Below are 8,342 nucleotides of genomic sequence, written 5' to 3' on the forward strand. Positions count from 1 at the left end.
CGAATTTGTTTCGTTTCAATCGACTTATGACTTTTGAACAGCGGTATACTACTGTTGCCTTTATTTGTCATCTGTTGACGTGGTTCATAAGTGTTTCTCGTTTTTTTTAATATATATTAGACCGTTGTTTTCATGTTTGAATGATTTTACACTTTTTAATTTGGGGGCCCTAAATAGCTTGCTAAAGACCGTACTTTGAACTATAATGATTAATTTTTACAACTTGGGGTGACTTGACATTGGCCATCATACCCCGTCTTCTTATATCTATCAAAGAAATGATTATGCAATATCAACTAGTGAAATATGAGTTAATCGTTTGTAGTATAAAAAAGAACCATAAAGCCGTAAGCATTTTTTACTTCTTTATAAAAGAAAATCACGAGCCTGCTATTTTCCATCCAGCAAATGAACTTTTTACGTTAACATCGCTATATACCCCATTTGATGGATTAGTGGAACTGGTTCTAACAAATGCAGTATCTCCAACATTAATATCAATTACAGCTACAGGGGTTGTTGCACTAAACATGTCATTTCTCATCTGTGTATAAATCTGTGAAATCACTTCACTATTCTTGAATGTATTCACTGACATGGCGCCACCTCGATTTGGAAAGAGCGTGAAGGTAAACATATATATTCCCCATTACCCAGAGCAGTTTCATGCGAATATTAGTAATCAAAGGTACCATAATTATTATATAGTACGCCAGACAAAAGCGTTTCGTCTACATAAGACTCATCAGTGACGCTCATATCAAAATATTTTTAAAGCAAAACAAGTACAAAGTTGAATAGCTTTGATGATCCAAAATTCCAAAAAAGTTGTGCCAAATACAGCCAATATAATCTATCCCTGGGATAAGAAAATCCTTAGTTTTTCGAAAAATTGAAAGTTTTGTAAAATTTATAAAAATGACCACATTTTTGATATTCTTGTCAACACCGAAGTGTTGACTACTGGGCTGCTGATACCCTCGGGGACGAAACGTCCACCAAACAAGTACAAAGTTGAAAACATTGATGATTCAAAATTGAAAAAACGTTGTGCCAAATACGGGTAAGGTAATCTATATAATCTATAATACCACATTTGAATCATCATAATCACAAAAAGACGTTGTCTTTATCTTGTTTATCTTTAAGTGTCCACAACATCAATACAAGGACTTTGTTAAACACTCTCAAATGTGTGCACGGATAGGAATTGTATGTACAAGACTTTATTCTTCATTTTTTTAATATGCAAAAAAGTATATAATGTTTCAAATATCAGCTTAAAATCGTAATAACACTTTGACGTTTAAACAACAGCAATTTAGGAACTTGTAGCGTGCATGGATTGAATATGCATTTTTAATTATTTATTTTTTTACCATATGCAACAAGACTAAATCTGTTTCAAATATCACCTACGCAATCGTCAAATGCAGTTCTTTTAATGACAACATGTATGTATTGTTATGCGTTTACTTTTCTACATTGGTTAGAGGTATAGGGGGAGGGTTGAGATCTCACAAACATGTTTAACCCCGCCGCATTTTTGCGCCTGTCCCAAGTCAGGAGCCTCTGGCCTTTGTTAGTCTTGTATTATTTTAATTTTAGTTTCTTGTGTACAATTTGGAAATTAGTATGGCGTTCATTATCACTGGACTAGTATATATTTGTTTAGGGGCCAGCTGAGGGACGCCTCCGGGTGCGGGAATTCCTCGCTAAATTGAAGACCTGTTGGTGACCCTCTGCTGTTGTTTTTTGTTTGGTAGGGTTGTTGTCTCTTTGGCACATTCCCCATTTCCATTCTCAATTTTATTCAAATTACAATTTTCAACAGATCATATTTGCAAATGAATGATTGTGGTTTCAAAATGACTCTGAATCCTTTAAATGACCTAAGCATCGTTTTTTTCCCTTTATCATAGGAAGTGTCTAATTTTTCCTAATCTCCGGCATTCAAACTTTTTTTTAAATTATGTTTTTATTATAAGATTTTGATTCGTGTTAATATAGTCCGAATACATATCCGATTTTTAAAATTTGCATATCTAATGCAACTTTGAAGAAAATGCATTACCAAACCTCGAACAAAGACAGCTAACTCGTTCATATTTTCAAGGAAAAAGGAAGTAACAAATAAGGTCTATTCTATTGTAACTACTTTTACATAAACATTACAAGTCTGCTATTTTCCATCCAGCAAAGGAACTTTTTACGTTAACATCACTAAAAACATCTCCATGTGGTTGATAAGTGGAACTGGTTCTAACATGAGCGATATCTCCAACATTCATATCAACGACAGGTACTGGTGTTGTTGCACTAAACATACCAGATCCCATCTCTGTATAAACCTGAGCAATAACTTCACTGTTCTTGAAAATATTCACTGCCATCCAGCTACCTCGATTTGGATAGAGAGTGAAGGTGAAAACGTATATTCCACTTTTAGGAGCTGTAAAAGTCCCCGAATGTTTGTTATATCCATTACCAACATTTAAGTTCACATGATCAAATACTATTGGATGGTGCTTTCCCACATTTGTTTCACTTGTAGTAAGCTGGGCGTAAAATGCAACAGAAGAGGATTGTACAGGAACATTTTCTGTCAAAAGTCGGCTTACTGAAAATAAATAGATACAGAAAATGAATACTCAGTGTTTAAAAAGTAAATAATATACATCAGTCTTATGCGTCTTACTTTCTTATCCCTTTGTTGCATGATTTATGACTTTCGAACAGCGGTATACTATTGCTGCCTTTATTTTGCACCCAATTACTCGCAGGCAAAATTTTGATTTCAATATATGCAGTCTACCCCGGGGTATTGATTGTAACGATGCCACTTGGTTTTTTAGTTAACGTTTTTATCGGAATTTAATTAGTTTTAAAAGTCTGAATTGATATCTTGACAAAAACATTATGAATACATGACAAAAAATTAGAATATTAAACACGGCGCTGTTTTGTCGTTATATAACTTGAATAAAGGTCTATTACTTATATAAAATGTCTACTTTATTCGGGTTTTTTTTTCAAGAACAAAAGTGCTCTCGAAGTGACTACAAATATTAGATTTACCTCTTGGTTGTTCCTCCTCAATCTCATCATCATGTTCTGAGTCCCCTAGCGACAAACTTTGGACATATAATTCAGGCTCACTTCCGTTGTCATATGATGTGCTGTCATGTATTGTCTGGACAGATCCAATATTAATTTCTTTGTTTACTGTTTGCAGATTTGTTATGATAGCATTGAGTCTTTCAATTTCTGTTTGCTGATTCTTAACCGTGTCTTTTAAATGAGAGATTTCAATACCTTGCTCTTTCATCGTTTTGTGAATTTGTAAAATTTCAGAATATAGATCGATATTTTCCGATTTGGCTATAGCTAAAATTACAAATGCTTCTGCAAACAGTAAAACTAAAACGTTTGTAGCCATATTGTATGTTGTGATGGAAAATTTCACACACACTGTTTCCTGATAAGGAAAATTCGTGACATTGTCGAACGTGTTATCGAATCATCAACAGGCTAGATTTTATTGTAGAATCTTTATAGTTTTTTTCTTTGGAAACATTTGATATGAATTAACAAGAGTGTCTACTTCTAGCAGTGCTATCAAAAAAAAAAGGAAACACGCTGAAAAAAAATTGAATATGATGCAAATATTTATGCATATTCAGGTATTTTAAAATATGAATTAATTTATCATTTCATATACATTTATGTAGAAAAGAAATGTTTTGTAACACATGTATTTCAGAGAAAAAAAACTATTTCTGAAGAAAATCACCTATTATATGATTTTATTTCACCCACAGTGGTTTGGATATCAGACTATTAAAGTCTAAAACTTCACTCTTGCACTTTCTGTTATATAATCAGATTTGTATAATGTGTTTCCAGAAGTACGTTTTTCCAAAAGAAACAATTGGTTGCACCTAACAGAAAATAAAGAAAAACAGCAACGACTAAGACCTATCTTGACTTCCTAAAAGAAAATATGTGGTGGGATTGAACCAGTTTTTGAAATGGCAGCTGTTACCTATTTGCCTGTCAAAACAGTATATTGTAAAACTACAACACACTGGCGAAACCCTTTGCAACCAATTGCAAAAAGCGAACGCTGACTTTGAAAGGGAAATTAAAAACAAAAATTAGACAAAGCACTCCAAACGGGTTTCAATAAGTTTGATTATGAAATCAAACTCGACAGTATCTATGTTTTAGAGCTCGATAAGTATTCACAATTTTCAGATCAACGACAGAAAGTAACATTTGTATGTTTTAAGTGAGTCCATCACGCCCAAAGCTGGGAGTATCATGAGAATATATACAATGTAGGTAAATTGGGAGACGAGTATAATGTTTACCGATTTTGGGAGATGAGTCTAATGTTTACAGATTTTGGAGACGAGGCTAATATTTACCGATTTGGGAGTTTACATATTGTTTCCAAATTTTCTCATGTAAGATTTAATTTGTGTATATTTATTCAACAGTCTTTAAAATCTAAACACTGATTTCAATCCACCTATTCAGAAAATTATTACACAACATCAACTCGTAAAATAAGAACGTTAAGTTGTTTAATTTGTTGTATCAAGTAAATAAACATAAGGCTTTAAATATTTGTGATCTTTAAAAACAATTACAAATCTGCTATTTTCCATCCAGCAAATGAACTTTTGACGTTAACATTACTAAATACATCCCCGTGCGGTTGATAAGTGGACCTTGTTCTCACAAAAGCGATATCTCCAACATTCATATCAATGACAGCAACTGGGGTTGATGCACTGAAAATGCCAGTTTTCATCTCTGTATAAACCTGAGCAATTACTTCACTGTTCTTGAAAATATTCACTGCCATGCTGCCGCCTCGATTCGGATAGAGAGTGAAGGTGAAAACGTAGATTCCACTTTTAGGAGCTGTAAATGTCCCAGAATGTTTGTTATATCCATTACAAACATTTAAGGTCACATGATCAAAGTCTATTAGATGATGCTTTCCCACATTTGTTTTCACTTGTAGTAAGCTGGGCGTAAAATACAACTGAGGAAGATTGTACAGGACCATTTTCTGTCAAAAGTCGTCTTACAGAAAATTTATTAAAGTAATGTATTAATTACGAATATACACAAGAAAAAGAACAAAACTCACACATAAAAACAGTCCTGACACACTGTCACATCTAACATATAGCTAGTCAACAAAAGGAACGATACAAGGCAATATAATTTCCATATATGATGATAAAAAATACACTGTACCAAGGTCAATGATTGACGAATTAGTCTGACATATCAAAGTTTATAAAAAAGTGTTAATTTCACAACTATTGATTTATGACAAACACGAAAAACATCCCAGGAATTTATGATATTTCAAAAATCGTAATTTCACCACATTATTTTTTTTAAATCGATATTAGAACTTACAACTTTAAACTTAAACATGGTCTACTGAAAATTTTGAATGCGTCTGCAGATATTTGAAAACTGAATTGTCACCTTCAACATTAAGTAGATGTGTGCCAATGAGACAACTCTCCATCCAAATCATAATTTATTAAAATAAACCATTATAAGTGAAGATACGGTCTTCAACACGGAGCCTTGAATCACACCAAACAGCAAGCTATCAAGGACCCCCCAAACGTGCTTTTGAAAAACCATGCAAACGGAAAATCCAACCGTCTAATTTATATAAAAAAAACAAGAATGTGTCCCCAGTGCACGAATGCCCCACTCGCACTATCAATTTCTATGTTCAGTGGACCGTGTAATTGGGATAAAAACTCTAATTTGGCATTAAAATTATATAGATCATATCATAAGGAACATGTGTACTAAGTAACATATAAACAATTGTTCACAAAACACAACACAGAAAACTAAAGACAGGTGGTCCAGAGGTGTAAGCAACTCCAGATCCACATGTTGCAGCCATCGTGTTGCTTTTGTTATTTCAAACCCGTATATGATTTTTATGTAAAAAATTCCAAACGTCTTAATTTAAGTTAATTGTTTTTATTTCTGTGCACCATAGGAGTAACGAACATGTTCTCCTATGATCATTATTTCCCGAAAGTTTCATTTAAATGATGTCACTAAGTTTGAAGTTCGCGGTTACATCGAAATTATATCGGGTTCCAAATCTATGAATTGTTATAGCGGGATTTTCAAAGGTTGTGATTAAATGACGAAAATTTTAGAAATAGCAATTAACAGTTTAAGACAAAGCGATGTGTTTTTGTTTTATAACTTGAACATTGTTAAGTTACAAACACAAATCTCTTCTCATAATGTTTTGTTTTTTTGGAGCGAATACAAATATTAGATTTACCTCTTGGTTTTTCCTTCTCAATCTCATCATGATGTCCTTCGTCCCCTGCTGGCAAACTTTTCACATGTTTTTCCGGTTTACTTCCGTTATTATATAACATGCTATCATGATCAGTTTGGATAGCTCTAACATTCATTTCTTTGTTTACTGTTTGCAGATGTGTTATGATAGCATTAAGTCTTTCCATTTCTGTTTGCTGATTCTTAACCGTGTCTTTTAAATGAGATATTTCAATTCCTTGCGCTTTCATTTCAATTCCTTGCGCTTTCATTACAATTCCTTGCGAGTTCATCGTTTTGTGAATTTGCAAAATTTCAGAATATAAATCGATATTTTCCGATTTGGTTAAAGCTACATTACAGTGCGTGAACCGGTGACAAAGTATTATCGCCCCTGTAAACAGGGGGCTCTTCTGACTAGAGGTAATCGGTAAAGAACAGCGGAAAATGGTGTACATTGTTTACGAGCTTGAAATGAGCTAACACAGACGAACTGAGACGTGTCAACGTAATGTGAATATGATAATGCACCAGGTAAATTATTAATTGTTAAGTTTATCACATCATCGTATCTTCATATGATAGGTAAATAAGTGAATTTTCGATTTTAAGTGTTGTCAGGGTTCAAACCTGGAATCATGCCAACCTTTCATTATTTTTTTTAATACTAACCTATAGTCGGAACATCTTGATTTTCTCCCAATTTGTAAAGTTAATTATGCTGCTTGACATATATTTTTTTTGGGAAAAAAAATTGATATGTAGTCAAATGTGCAAATGTGGCAGTTTTTAATATTTGTTGCTATGTGAAATAAAGGGAAGTAAATTAAAGTAAAAGAAGGCGCGCTTTTTCAAATAGTAAACAATTTAATTCAGATGCATAGTATTTTGTCAAATGATAAAGAATATCGTAGAAATTCATCTAATTTATAAAAGATATACAACATGACATACTGAAATCTGAAAAGGGGTAAAACCACCATACCTTGAACAAATTCAGTTAAAAAAAGGGGGTGGTGTGGTAAAATGCTACGAAATTTAGATTTTATTTATTTTTTGTCGACAGCCAAAAGATTATTTGACATGTAACTAACTACTTTTTCAATTTCATTGTAAAGTAAAATTGGCTTTTTTTGGGGTCTCTGTTTATTGTGGTCTGATGTTTTCAGGTTCTCTTTGGATTGCCAAATAATATTATAATCATCTAATTGAATGTTCAAATTATTTTTGCAGCGATGGTGTGTATGGAAGGAAGACTGTCATAAAACCCAACAGTTCCGGATGGCCCTTTAAATAATTGCTTAACATCAATAGCGATGTAAGATTCAAGTGTTTGATTTAGCACAAGTTTAGCCAGGTTTTCCTTGTAATTGTGGCAGAAAAACCACTAGACAGTGTCATGCATTGAAAGGATATCAAACGGATATTTTATGGAATGATTCTCGTACATATAAAATCATATGCATAGGAATGTGGAGCTAGTGTCTATCATGCAGCAATTTTTAATTTCCAATATAAACTCTGAAAAGACAAGAGCATAGAAATGTATACCAATGAGAAACATTCTTTGTGAATAAAATCATTCCAAAACTTAAATGTGTCATTAGTTTTGCATTATTTATCAGTAGAGATAATCAGATTCCAGTAAGATTGTCCAACTGATGGTTTTTGTTTGTAATCGTTTTTGTAAATCTTAGTTGTTTTGACAGTCCGGGCTGTGCATGTTGCCCGGCTGACCCTTTCAGTGTGAGACAATATTTTGTTTATGATAAACAAAATCACTGATTCAAGACTGGAGCGGACCCCTTTTAGGCAGTTAGTGCGAATCCTTTAGGTTTAAACCATTACATGCAATACGGGGGGAGGGGGAAGATTTTTTTTTACCGAGTCAAACATTTTTCCTAATTATAATACATTGAGATTTAATATATACTTTGCTATATGTAGTGTGTATATTAAAGTATTGCCAACAAAATTCATCAAATTTGGGATCA

General features: G+C 33.1%; 1 long non-coding RNA gene across 1 annotated transcript; it reads left to right on the forward strand.

Moving 5' to 3' along the window:
- The first annotated feature begins 6,759 nt into the window (after positions 1-6,759).
- On the forward strand, positions 6,760-7,944 carry LOC143075462 (uncharacterized). The gene is made up of 2 exons (XR_012978321.1): positions 6,760-6,882; positions 7,582-7,944. It is a non-coding gene; the product is annotated as an uncharacterized LOC143075462 (long non-coding RNA).
- The last annotated feature ends 398 nt before the right edge of the window (positions 7,945-8,342 follow it).

This window comes from Mytilus galloprovincialis, chromosome 5, assembly GCF_965363235.1.
Source record: "Mytilus galloprovincialis chromosome 5, xbMytGall1.hap1.1, whole genome shotgun sequence".
Classification (NCBI taxonomy): Eukaryota; Metazoa; Mollusca; class Bivalvia; order Mytilida; family Mytilidae; genus Mytilus; species Mytilus galloprovincialis.